Genomic DNA, 12,514 nt, shown 5'->3' with positions numbered 1-12,514 from the left:
AGAAGCCATTCCTTGGAAAAGGATATCATTCTTGGAAGAGTGGAGGGTCAGTGAAGAGAGGAAGACCCTCATCAAGGTGTATTGACACAGTGACTGTAGCAATGGACTCCAGCGTATCAGAGCTGGTAAGGATGGCACAAGATAAGACAGGATTCAGGTCTGTTGTTCACAGGGTCGCCATGAGTTGTAGCTGACTCAACAGCATCTAACAACACATTTTCTAGTAGCAGGGTGCTAATCCGTTAATGCCACCCAAGGAGTCCTGATAGTATGGATAAACTTCATACAGTTTACATCTCCCATCCTCAGGTGGAAGATGTTAAAGGTATTTCAGCAAGACGTCAGACTGGTTCATTCCCATTCAACTTCATTGCCCAGATCCCAGGTCTGCTAAGTTCCCAAAATGCTGTTAAAGGTAGATTCTGGTTTAGCAAATGTGGAAATGGAAAATGCAGATCTTCAAGGGGGATCAAAGAGAATCAAACTGGTTTGAAGTCGTTGTTTTTAGCCAGCCTTTAGTCTTCTCCCTTGGGCACCTATGTGCGTCTCCAGGGCAGATTCTAAGGAATGAGAATATTAATGTTGTGCAAAGTTCCATCTTAGTGGACTATGCCACATTACTGACCAAAGTGCCTCTGCTCATTTGCTCTCACAGTCACAGAAGGTTTTTCATCAGGGGTCCATGTGGATAGGTATTTTAGAGTATTTAGAGGGACGGGTCCTTGGAGAGGGACATCATGCTTGGGAGGGTGGAGGGACGGCACAGGAGGGGAAGACCCTCTATGAGATGGATCGATTCAGTGACTGGGGTAATCGGGATGGGTGTGTCAGAGGCAGTGCGGTTGGCGCAGGATAGAGCAGGGTTTAGGCCTGTTGTGCATAGGGTCGCTATGAGTCGGAAACGACTCGATGGCACATAACAACAACAGCCCTGACAAGGCTCTGAGAGGAAAGAGAAGGCGTGGCTCCAGGCAGTGGGAGCTGCCGCTCTGCTCTGAAAAGGGGTGAGATGGCTGCTACCTGGAGGCTGAAGAGCCTCGCCCAGTCAATTGCATTCTTTCCTCCTCAAAACAGAACGTCACAAATAAAGCACCATTTTCTCCTGTAGTTTACGTGCCTGGCTTCTTCCTGTTCTTTGGTTTCTGTTCCTGAACCTCCTCAACAGCTTGAAGGCCTCTCGTTTTTGAAAAATACACCAGTCAAGACAATAGATAAACACTTTTCTGTTGTTTTTTTATGAGCACAGATGAACTCATCTGTCACTGGCCCTGGATTTTCTGTTGATGATCCAAATCCTGCCTTGTGCTGCTAAACGGATCCCATTCTTTCGCTACCACCTGTGACTGTGCGTTCAAAGGTTGGGCACAAAGTGTCACCTGCCTGGTGCCTGTTCTAAAGGTGTGATAGCAGCTTGTCCCAGAGCCAGACCAAGAGCACACCCACCTTCTCCCCCCACCAGCCACTTGCTGTAAAGAGGAAAAACACTTGTGTCCTTAAAAAAAAAACAACAAAACTTCATCATCTTTTCTCTGCATGAATTACAGGTGGGTGTTACCTTTGTGGTGTCAAGTGCCTCGGGGGAGCTGAAAACGAGGCGGCACAATTAGATTCTGTGCCCCCGTAGTGAGAACCATCATATTTCTAATCCACATGGCTTCAGTCACTGACTTTTGTTAAAGTGCACGTTATATGTCAAGGAATTATTCTAAGCCATGACATTTATTTGGCGAACGCTTTTCATTGTCAACCCCAATTTCTTTTTGCAACTTGTAGTCTCGAGATCTGGCTTGCATCACATAGGATTCAACCACTTGCAAGTGTCTCATGATTCAGTGGTTTTCAGTGCATTCACATTGTTACTCAGGCATCCCACCATCTAATTCCAGAACATTTCCATCACGCCACAAAGAAACCTCTGTATCTTGTCAGTCATTCCCAAATTCTCCCTCTCCCGCAGCCCCTGGCAACCGGTGGTCTCTGTGGATTTGTCTACTCCAGACGTTTCATAGAAATGGAAGCATGTCATTTGTGGCCTTTTGTGACTGGCCTCGTTCATTGAGCAAGGGTCACCCATGTTTGGAGCATGTTTATAGCATCTTGGAATGTCTCTCTTTTTTGTCACTGAATAATACTCTGTTGGGTGAATATACAACATCATACTTGCACGTTCATCAGTTGATGGGCATTTGGGTTTCCGTCCGCTCTTTGACTGTTGTGAATAATGCTGCTATGACATCATCCTGTGACAGTGGCGGTGACTCAGACATGAGACATGTGGCCAGGCTGAGCTTCTGCTTCATCTGACTCCGCAGCCCAGAGGGCCGGCATCCCCACCCTCTACCATGCTGCAGAGTGAAGACCCCAGAGCTGGGTGCCTTCTCTAACACACTTCCACAAACCATATCCTCAAACACTGGGGCCCATAGCTCGAGGACTGTAATCCTGCTTTTGGGATTTGGGTCTGGTCTGAATTCAGGACTGTGGTTGAAGAATCCTGGCAGAGCCCAGATTCTCCGTTTGGCTCAGGGCACATTTATCAGGTGTCTGTGCTGTAACAAGCTCCGCTCTGGCCTTGGAGCTCACGGTCAGGGAGGGAAAGCATGCAGTCTCGGGCTCCCTGGGAAACCAACTCTGAGGCAGCGATGAAGCAGGAGGTGATGGGGAAAGGCTCTTGGGAGCAAGACCTGTCAGACAGAGGGAGGTGCAAGGTAGTATTGAAGACAGAGGTGCGCTGTGATGTAAACATAACTCTGCTGGCCCCAGTGACCTCTGAGACAGGATCTCCGGGGATGTGCTGGCCCTTCAGATAAGTTCCTCACCTCCACATGCTGACTGGCCTCAGAGAGCGGGCCTGACTGTGGGCACTTCAGCGTCATTCCTGAGAAGGGCACAGCAGTGAGAAGCCTAGTCAGCAGCACTCGCAAGGCCGGGGGGGAGGGGGAGGGGTCTGGTACCGCAAAACACTGAGCTTGGGCCCTGGTTTCTTTGGTGGGCTTCCTTTGGTGGTGGTCTGATGGATGGAGAGAGCCTGGGCCAGTGCTGCATGAACACAGCTCAGGAAGGAGGCGAAATCAAACAGAGAAAGGCAACAGCTTAACTGTGCCAAGCCCAGGCCTCCCAACCTGGTGCCCCAGCCGGACGGCTGGTACCTCAGAGCTCCTCAGGGCACCATGTCCTTTAGGCCAGCATCTCCAGGGACCCTCACCTCTCAGTGAGCTCCAGTTCCACTGGCCGGAAGTGCTGGGGTCACCCTCCACACCCTTCTCCCTTATCTCTCTTTGCAGCCTGTCAACAGGCCCTGTGTCTTCCCCTTCCCGCCCCATCACGCCAACACTTCTTGTCTGAACCATCACCCTCTCTTTGTTGCCCCCATCTTTTCTTTGGTGTGGCCAGGGTCACCCTTTTAGGATACAGATCTGCTCACATAGCCCCTCTTCCCACCCATCCCACCCCTGTAACTGCCATGGCTTCCCATTGGTTTAGGGTTAAAAGCGGAATTCTGATGTGGCTTTGGTGGTCTGCCCTGCTCTGTCCTGTCACACATGCTCGCCTGCCCTCTGGGCCCCTGCCTGATGCCCTTCCCCTGTCCCATCTCTCTTGCTTGGTCTCCCCATGTGGCCTCTGACTACGGTCCACCTCGCTCCCACTCCCTCCTCTCTTCTCCCATTAACTTGATCCTGCAGATTTCTGTTCTTCAGTCTCCTCTAGCAAAGCCCCACTTGGTCTCCTCGGCGTTGGCATGTCTCCCCCTCAGAGCATCTCACGGGGCACCACACTCCCACTTCAGAGCTCTTCAAGTGGCTGACATGGCACAGTGGGTGGTGGGGTGCCTTGTTTAAAGTCTGCCTCCCTCACTTCAGTCTGCGGCCCTTAAGGCAAGAGACCAGGTCCAGCATGAAATAAGAAGTGCTTGGAAATCGGAAAGAAGTCAGGAAGGAGGATGAAGCATAGGCCCAAGGTGACCAAGGTGAGGGAGCCAGCCTGAATGTACTCGGGTACATCCCTCAAGCTGCTTCCTAGCTGTACTGTGTCAGAGGAAACGGAATCTGTGAGCCTGGATCCCACTGCTCTGCCCTCGGCTTCCTCACCTCCTCAGTGACACCAGCAGACACAAGCTTCGCTCCCCATCAGACCTGAGCCTGGCCCAAGTACCGGAAGCTGGTCTCCCTGGGTGACCCCTGCTCCAGCCCAGCCCTCCATCACCCTCGCGGTGCCACAGCCTCTCTGTAAGGCCCTGCTTGGCTCCCTCTGTGACAGAGCGGCCACCTCCTCTGTGGCACTTTCCGCACTGGGGTGGTGGAGTGTGCTGTCAGGTCAGTTCAGGCTCAACAACTCTGCCTGAAAGAGTAGACCTGCCGCCACAGTTGCCGAGGCTGTAATCATCACAGAACCAGACAGTCTTTCCCAGTCATTTTCCCCTTTCCACCTTTCTGCTCTAAGTCCCTCGGGGACACGGTTTCTTGTCCTCTCTCTTTGCACAGATACTTTGTGATTTCCTGAGAGAGATCATGAACAGCCTGGCACAGTCTTTGCACTGGTGGGGCTGGCATCAGATTTGGGGGAGACTACAAACCGAGAGATCCTTTGTGTACAGTGAGGTTTGAGAAGGCCTGCGGCAGGCAGGAGAAGTCCCCGGGGGAGGCATCCTGCACCGAGTTACGAAAGCCTGTGAGCAAGGAGGCTGCGTTCTGGGCAAACAGCAAAGGGAGTGACTTTAAAAGAGGAAGAGTCGAAAGGACTCCTGGGTGTGGGGTAGAGAGGAGGCTAGAGGGGGCAGTGCGACCAGGAGCCTTTATCTCTCTCTCTGTCTGGCTTTGGCCCAGCTTTCAGGAGAAGTTTAAAGCTATTTGTTGAAAAGACAAGAAGGGTTCTGAGTGCTCACTCCTCACAGGCTGGTGAGAAGCCCAGCCTGCAGGAAGGGCAGTAATGGGTGCCGCCTGTCTGAGATGCAGCTGGGAGCCTCATTCCCTTAGAGGGGAAATTCCACCGCAGGCACCTCCCTCCTCCCATCAGGCCCTGTGGCCAGCCCTCTGGGAGGAGCCTTTTGACATGAAAAAGCTGTCCTCAGTCAGCGCCATCCTGGGAGGGCAAAAGTGAGTGCAAACCCCACTCCATTTGTTGTAGTTGTGTGCCATCGAGTCAGAACTGACCCATAGCCACCCCTCCTCTGGGTTTTCAGAGGCAGTAAATAGCGCAGGAGGAGACTGCCCATCCTTCTCCTGTGGAGCATTTGGCAGATTCGAGCCATGTGTCTTTGGGGTTGCAGCACAGCTTCTTACCACTGGGTCTGGTGGCATATTGTGAGGTGCCATTGAGTCGAGTATGACTCAGAGCGATCCTATAAATAACAGATCTGAACCTTGTCCTATCCTGTGCCATCCTCACAATCTCTGACACCCTGAGGCCCATTACTACAGTGACTGTGTCAGTCCACCTGGCTGAGGGTCCTTTGCTATCTCTCTACCTTTCCAAGCAAGATATCCCTCTCCAGAGAACAGCCTGCCCTAGCAACATGCCCAAAGTATGTGATACTAAGCTTCATCCTATCATCTTCACCTCCCAGGAGTACTCTGGCTTCACTTACTCTGAGACATTTCTGTTTGTTCTTTTAGCCGTCCATGGACTATTCTTCAACAACTTAACAGCTTCAAAATGATATCATTGCTTCTCAATAATTTGGAGTGGTTCTTGACTGCAGACTTTCCCAGTGCATGTCTCCTTGTCTCTTTACTGCTAGTACCAAGTTTATTGGTTGTGGATCCGAGTGCGATAAACTGTTGACAGTCTCAGTCTCTTCTCCATCTCTTATGATGTTACTTACCTATTGGTCCATTGATGTTTTTGACACTGAGATGCAATCCATGTTGAAGGCTGCAGTGTTTAACCTTCTTCAGTAATTGCCTCAGGTCCTCCTCACTTTCAGAAAGCAAGGTTGTGTTATAACAAAGGTTTTGATGAGTCTTCCTCCAATCCTGATGCCACATTCTCCAGTGAGTCCAACTTCTCAAATAATTTGCTCAGCATTCAGATCAAGTAAGTATGGAGAAAGGACATAACCCTTCCCGATTTTAAACCAGCTAGCACTCCCTTGCTTGGTTCACATAGTAGCCTGTTGGTCTAGGTATAGGTTTCTCAAGAGCATGGTTAAGTGTCCTGGGGTTCCCATTCTTAATGTTAGCCAGGTGCAGGCAGCAGCAGCCCAAGAAAGCATTTTCACCCTGCCTGTGCCATCTTACTCAGATAGAAGCCCCAGCCGTTCAGTACAAGCCCCACCTCTTCGACTTCCACCAGGCCTTGCTGAAAGTTTGTGGCCTGAGAGCAAACAAGCAGTGGCAATCCAAGGCCAGGTGGCTTAGTAGTAAGGGAATGCACTGCCAAGACAAAGGTACACAGTTCAAACCTACCAGTTGCTCTCCTGGAGAAAGATGGGCAGTCAGCACTCCCGTGTGATTTCCTACCTCTGAAAACCTGCTGGAGGGTCATCTGTGGGTTGTTTTTGACTTTGTGGTACAGCCACCACCACCTCAGTAGTCTGAGTACATCCTAATGTGTGCAAACACGGTGACAGTGGTACGGATGGTGCAGGCCGGGGCAGTGTTGTCTCTTGTACATAGGGCTGTTAATGAGCAGGCTGTGTGAAGACACTTAACAACAACTATACCCAATTCAGACTGCTCCCAGGCGTCCCTGCAGCCTGCACCTCCTCTCAGGAGGCCCTTTGGAACGATTCTCACTCTCTCAACCTTTCTTGACGCTCTCAATGCGTAGGTGAGATGATGTCACCTTTACTCAGAACCCTTCCTGGCCACCCCGGTGTGGCTTCCGAGCCACCTCTCAGTGGCCTGCAGGGTCCTGCCAGCCTGTGGCCGCCTGCCTGACCGTCCCTTTCTCTCATGTCCTGGCCTCTGGTGCCCCTCCCAGGTACACTGAGCCTGCGCCTCCCCCAGGAGCCTTTGCGCTTACCCTTCCGCAGGCTGCCAAGCTCTTGGATCCAGATGGCCCTGGGGTCACCTCCATCACCTCCTCCTCTTCTCCGCCTGAATGTTTACCTCACTAGGCACATCTCCCTTGGACACCCTGGTTAGAAGAGCACCTCTCCCTCCTTCTGCTCTCTCTGACATGCTGTGCGCCTCCTTTGTTTTCATCATCTGTCTGCTCTCACCAGAAGGTGAATGCTGACAGCAGAATTGCTGCTCTCTGCCTGTTCTGTCTCCAGGTCCTAGAACAGTGCCTGGCTAGCCAGGATCTCATGAATATTCAGTGAGTGGATGAGTTGGGAAATGAGGTCAGCGTGGCCCACCTCACAGTTTCGTGACAGTTTAAAGCCCTCAGCATGTTTCCCAGGGTGTGTGGTATACTCGACACTCTTCTCAAGCACCACAGCTCAAAGACATCAGTTAACTCTCTTTCTGTCATCCCTAGTCATTGTGCAGCCCTCTGATACATAGCAAGCAATTGCAAAGACTTTGTCCTGGGTCAGGATCACCTTAGTCTCCAGACTGACATCATTACTCTTCAGTTCTCTGGAGAGAACCCTTACAGCAGGCTTTCCCAGTGCAATTTGTCTTTTGATTTCCTGGCTGCTGATACTGAGTGTTGATTGTTGAGCCAAGCCAACTAAAGCTGTTAACATGTGGCTTACAGCCTCTGAAAACCTCTTTGGAGGGTTAGCCATGAGTCACTTCTACTTTCATAGCCCATGGCAAACAATAATAAAGGGGGGGAAAATATAGCAGAATGGATCCGACAATTTATTGAAATGCTGTCTACAAGAGACATATCTTAGACAAAAAGAAACTAAAAACAAACGAATAGGAAAATATGTGTGTGTATGTTGTTGTTGTTATGTGCCGTTGAATCACCTACAATTAATAGCGACCCTATGTACAGTAGCTTTGAAGCCTGCCCTATCCTAAGCCAGTCTCATTGACTTTAACACACCTTACTCTCAAAACCTCAGTTCCTGGGTCAGTCCATCCGAGGTCTTCGTCTCCTGCTCTATCCTTCCATCCTTCCAAGCATGAGATCTTTCCCCAAGGACAGGTCCCTTCTGGCCACGTGCCCAAAGTATGTGAGATGGAGCTTCAAAACCCTAGCCTCCAAGGAGAAACTTTATTTCACTCTGTCCAAGACAGAGTGTGTTTGTATGTGTGTGTATTTATTTATATAAAAATATAAAGCTTATGGAAAAAAATGACAGAAGTGAATATATTAATTTCTGAAAAATGTACTTCAAGGGGGGAAAAAACAGCCTAAGAGATAAGGCTGTTATGTGATGATTAAAGAGTCAGTTGAAGAGGAGGACATAACTATATCTATATACCCAATGAAAAGCCCTAAAATATGTAAATCAAATGTAAGCAGAATTGAGAAGCTAAATAAACCTCATAGTAATAACAAGAGACTTTTTAAAATTTTTTTTTATAACAAGAAACTTTAACACACCACTTTTGATGAAGAACAGAACAACTAGACAGAAACTCAACAAAGACAGAGAACTAAACAATACAGTTAACTAACTGGATCTCATAGGCGTGTTTAGAACACCCCACCCAACTCAGTATACATTCTTCTCCAGTAAACGTGGAACATTCTCCAGAATAGCCTGTATGTTAGGCCACAAAGCAAACCTCAAGAAGTTAGAATACATTAAAATACTGCAAAACATCTTCTCAGATGACAGTGCTATAAAGTTATAAGTTAATACTAAGAAGATACAGAGGAAAAAGAAACCCCTAAGTATATGGAAAAGAAATAACACCTTGTTTAAAAAATGACTAGATAATAGAATAAATGATATAAGACATGAAACTATTTCTAGAAACAGATAAAAACACAGGATGCTCAGAGGGCAACTTCATAGCATTGAAGTTCATCTCTCTTTATAGCACTGAAAAAACAGAATCCAAAGCACCTTAGCCCAGCATCTCCAACATGAGGCAAAGAGCAGCACAAGAGCAGCACCCTACAGACTCCTGAAGAAAAGAAATCATAAAGATCAGAGGAGAAAGGAATCAATCAGAAAATAGAAAAAAAGAAAGAAGCAACATCAGAATGTAAGTTGGTGTTGCGTTTGTGTTCTTTTTAAAAGACGCATAAAACCTACAGATCACTGGGAGATCTAACAAAGGGAGTAAAAGGTACAAATAACATGAATATAAAAAAAATAGGTGACGGCACAGCAGAAGCAAGTGAAATAAAAAGGATAAGAACAGAATAAGATGAAGAACTAACATCTACCCTGGTAAATTTGAAAATCTAGAGGGAATGGACACATTTTTTGAAACTTATTGCCAACCTGAACTAGCACAGGAGAGGTTAAGATTTTGAACAGGCCGATCACAAAAGAAGAAATTGAACAGATCATGGGGGAAAAAATTCCCATCCAAAAAAAAATAGTCCTATTAAGATAGCTTCACTGGTGAGTTCAACCAAGCGTTTAGAGACGAGCTGCCCCAACTCCTCTGGAATAAAGAAAAAGATGGAATGCTCTCAAATTCATTCTATGAAGCAAGCTTAGCCTGATACCCATGCCAGGCAAAGATACCACAGGAAAATGAAATTATAGATCAGTATCCTTCAGGAACATAGATGCAAATATTCTCAACAAAATCCCAGCTAATAGAATCCAGTTTTGTATTTTTAAAATAAGCATAAATTATGATCATGTAGGATTCATGCCAGTTATGCAAGAGTAGGGGTCCAACATTAGGATAATTATTGTCTTAATTTACTGTTTAAGAAAATAAAGGAAAAGAACCACATGAATCATATCACTTGATACACAGAAAGCATTTTGACAAAAGTCAGCACTCTTTCCTGATAAAAACTCTCAACAGACTGGGAGTTGTAAGGCAGCAGATACTCACAGCTCCTGGGATTCAGACATTGACAAATTCGGGGGCATTGGTTGCTCAGTGAGGGGTATTCATAAGCCTACCACAATTAATAACGACTTTAAGGTATTTGAAAAATGGCTCAGACTCCCCTTCTGATTATTCATGTGGTAGATGCATAGCCTGTACATATTTAATTTGGTTAAAATGGGGGTCCCTAAGAGAGCTATAGTGGCTTAGTGGTAAGACGCTGATCAGCCATCCCAAAGGCCCATGGTTTGAATCCACCAGGTGGTCTATGGGAGAAGGATGGGCAGTTTCCTCAGGTGCGATTTACTGAATCTGAAAACCCACTGGAAGGCTCTGACTTGACGGTACACAGTGACAACACATGCATAGCATGGTTTTGTCGGGTTTGAGTGTTTTTGCTTTGTTTTGCTTTGCTTTTAAGGAGTTCTGGATTGCTATGAGTCATACTTGACTTAACAACAACACCTAACCACCACATCAACACCCCGCAGGGTTCAGAAATGAAAATCTTTGCAGCACTGTTTTGTTTCCTTGTATTCTACCTCTAGGGGGCAGTATCAGCTGTTGGTTCAGTCAGTTACTTTGCTGCTTCTTGTAAACACATTGAATGTAGATTATTTGTTGTTACATTTTTTGAGGAAGGGAACACATCTGATATATCAGAAAATGCAGTGAAAGGAAGGTCCAGAACTACAGTTTTCATTCCACTAATAAGGATTAAGATCTCACCAATGCTGAGACAAACAGAATCCTTCGGAAAACAAGAGGGTGTGACAGGATGTGGGTTTTGAAGGTAGCATAGGAGTTTTGTACTGTGAGGTACATTTGGACCATCTCATTGTGAGCTTAGGGCCATCATTAAGAACATTCTTTTAAGGTGCCATTTAATCCCCTTTATAACACCTCTGCAAGCCTTTAGACAGCACCCACTTCAGATTCAGACACTTGTGTATTGCCCCCGCTCCTCTCCCTCCGCCCCCATCAGGTGAAACTCAAGTGCGAAAAACACACTTAACTTTCAGACTGGCTTGAGTTAAAGAAAGAACTGTGTTATCTCATGTGACTAAAAACTCTAAGACAGAAAGAGAACAGCGGGGAAGGAGGATGGCGGATATCATCACAAGGCTTCAGGAGGACGGGATCCAAAACCGTGTGATACAAGAGGGCCAAGGAGAGCTTCCTGACTTTCAGGATGGAACCAAGGCCACCTTCCACTACCTGACACGGCACAGTGATGAGGAAGGCACCGTCCTGGATGACAGCCGGGCGCGCGGCAAGCCCATGGAGCTCATCGTCGGCAAGAAGTTCAGGCTGCCGGTGTGGGAGACCATCGTGTGCACCATGCGCCAGGGCGAGATCGCACAGTTCCTCTGCGACATCAAGCACATGGTCCTCTACCCCCTGGTGACCAAGAGCCTGCACAACATTGTGTCCAGCAAGGACCCCCTGGAGGGGCATCGGCATTGCTGTGGCATCGCCCAGATGCATGAGCACAGCTCCCTGGGCCACGCCGACCTGGATGCCCTGCAGCAGAACCCGCAGCCCCTCATCTTCCACATCGAGATGCTGAAGGTGGCGAGCCCCGGCATGTACCTGCAGGACTCGTGGGCCGTGACTGATGAGGAGAAGGCCAAGGCCATACCCATCATCCACCAGGAGAGCAACCAGCTGTACCGGGAGGGGCATGTGAAGGAGGCCACCACCAAGTACTATGATGCATCACCTGCCTCAAGAACCTGCAGATGAAGCAGCAGCCTGGGTCCCCTGACTGGATCCAGCTGGGTCAGCAGAGCACCCCACTACTTCTCTGTTATTGCCCGTGCAAGCTGGTGGCGGAGGAGTACTACGAAGTGCTGGACCACTGCTCCTCGATCCTCAACAAGTATGATGACAACACCAAGGCCTGTTTCAAGTGGGACAAGGCCCACGCGGCCGTGTGGAATGCCCAGGAGGCGCAGGCTGACTTTGCCAAGGTGCTGGAGCTGTGGTAAGCCGTGAGCTGCACACCCTGGAGGCACGGATCCGGCAGAAGGACGAGGATGACAAGACTCGATTCCGGGGCACCTTCTCCCACTGACGGGGGTCCCCGGCCAGCCCTGCCCACACTGCCAAGCCTGCTGCTGCTACCACCAGCCCCCTACCTCTGCTCCATCACAGTTCTCTGTATAAAGGCCTTATTTATTTATCTCTGAAAACAAAACACAAAAACACCAGAACAAAACAAAAACAACCCTCTAATTCACAGACTTCGTACATGACTGGAGGTGGGGAGGCGGGAGGGGCATGCTCAGTGGCTCTGGTTTCTGGTCACTCTCTCCACCCTTGATTCTGCTTCTGGTAGATCTCCTCAGGGGAGGACCATGAAGACCGCAGATCTCACTCACCTGTCGCTGCCCAGTCCATTCAGTCCTGTTCACAAGCCCACATCAGACCCACTGCCCTTGATTGGATTTCAGCTCATGATCACCCTCCGTGGATTTCTGAGACTGTTGCACTTAACAGAAGGGTCTGCCTTATCTTTTATGGGGGGAGCTCTTCAAGTCCTCAGGCTCCTCCTCTCTAGGATTTCAATGGAAATCAAGTCAGCCACCACCGGTGGTAGAATCGTGCCTGTTAAGGAGGCCTGAGGAGGTGGCCCAGTAACTGAG

At 48.6% G+C, this 12,514-nt stretch overlaps 1 pseudogene; it reads left to right on the top strand.

Annotated features, from left to right (window-relative positions):
- Positions 1-10,970: 10,970 nt before the first annotated feature.
- LOC102874771 lies at positions 10,971-11,943 on the top strand (annotated as a pseudogene).
- The last annotated feature ends 571 nt before the right edge of the window (positions 11,944-12,514 follow it).

Source organism: Elephantulus edwardii, unplaced genomic scaffold (assembly GCF_000299155.1).
Source record: "Elephantulus edwardii isolate Elephantulus edwardi_28Jun2011 unplaced genomic scaffold, EleEdw1.0 scaffold00186, whole genome shotgun sequence".
NCBI classification, from domain to species: domain Eukaryota; kingdom Metazoa; phylum Chordata; class Mammalia; order Macroscelidea; family Macroscelididae; genus Elephantulus; species Elephantulus edwardii.
The sequence above is the reverse complement of the archived record's forward strand: the minus strand, read 5'-3'. Positions and strand labels throughout refer to the sequence as shown.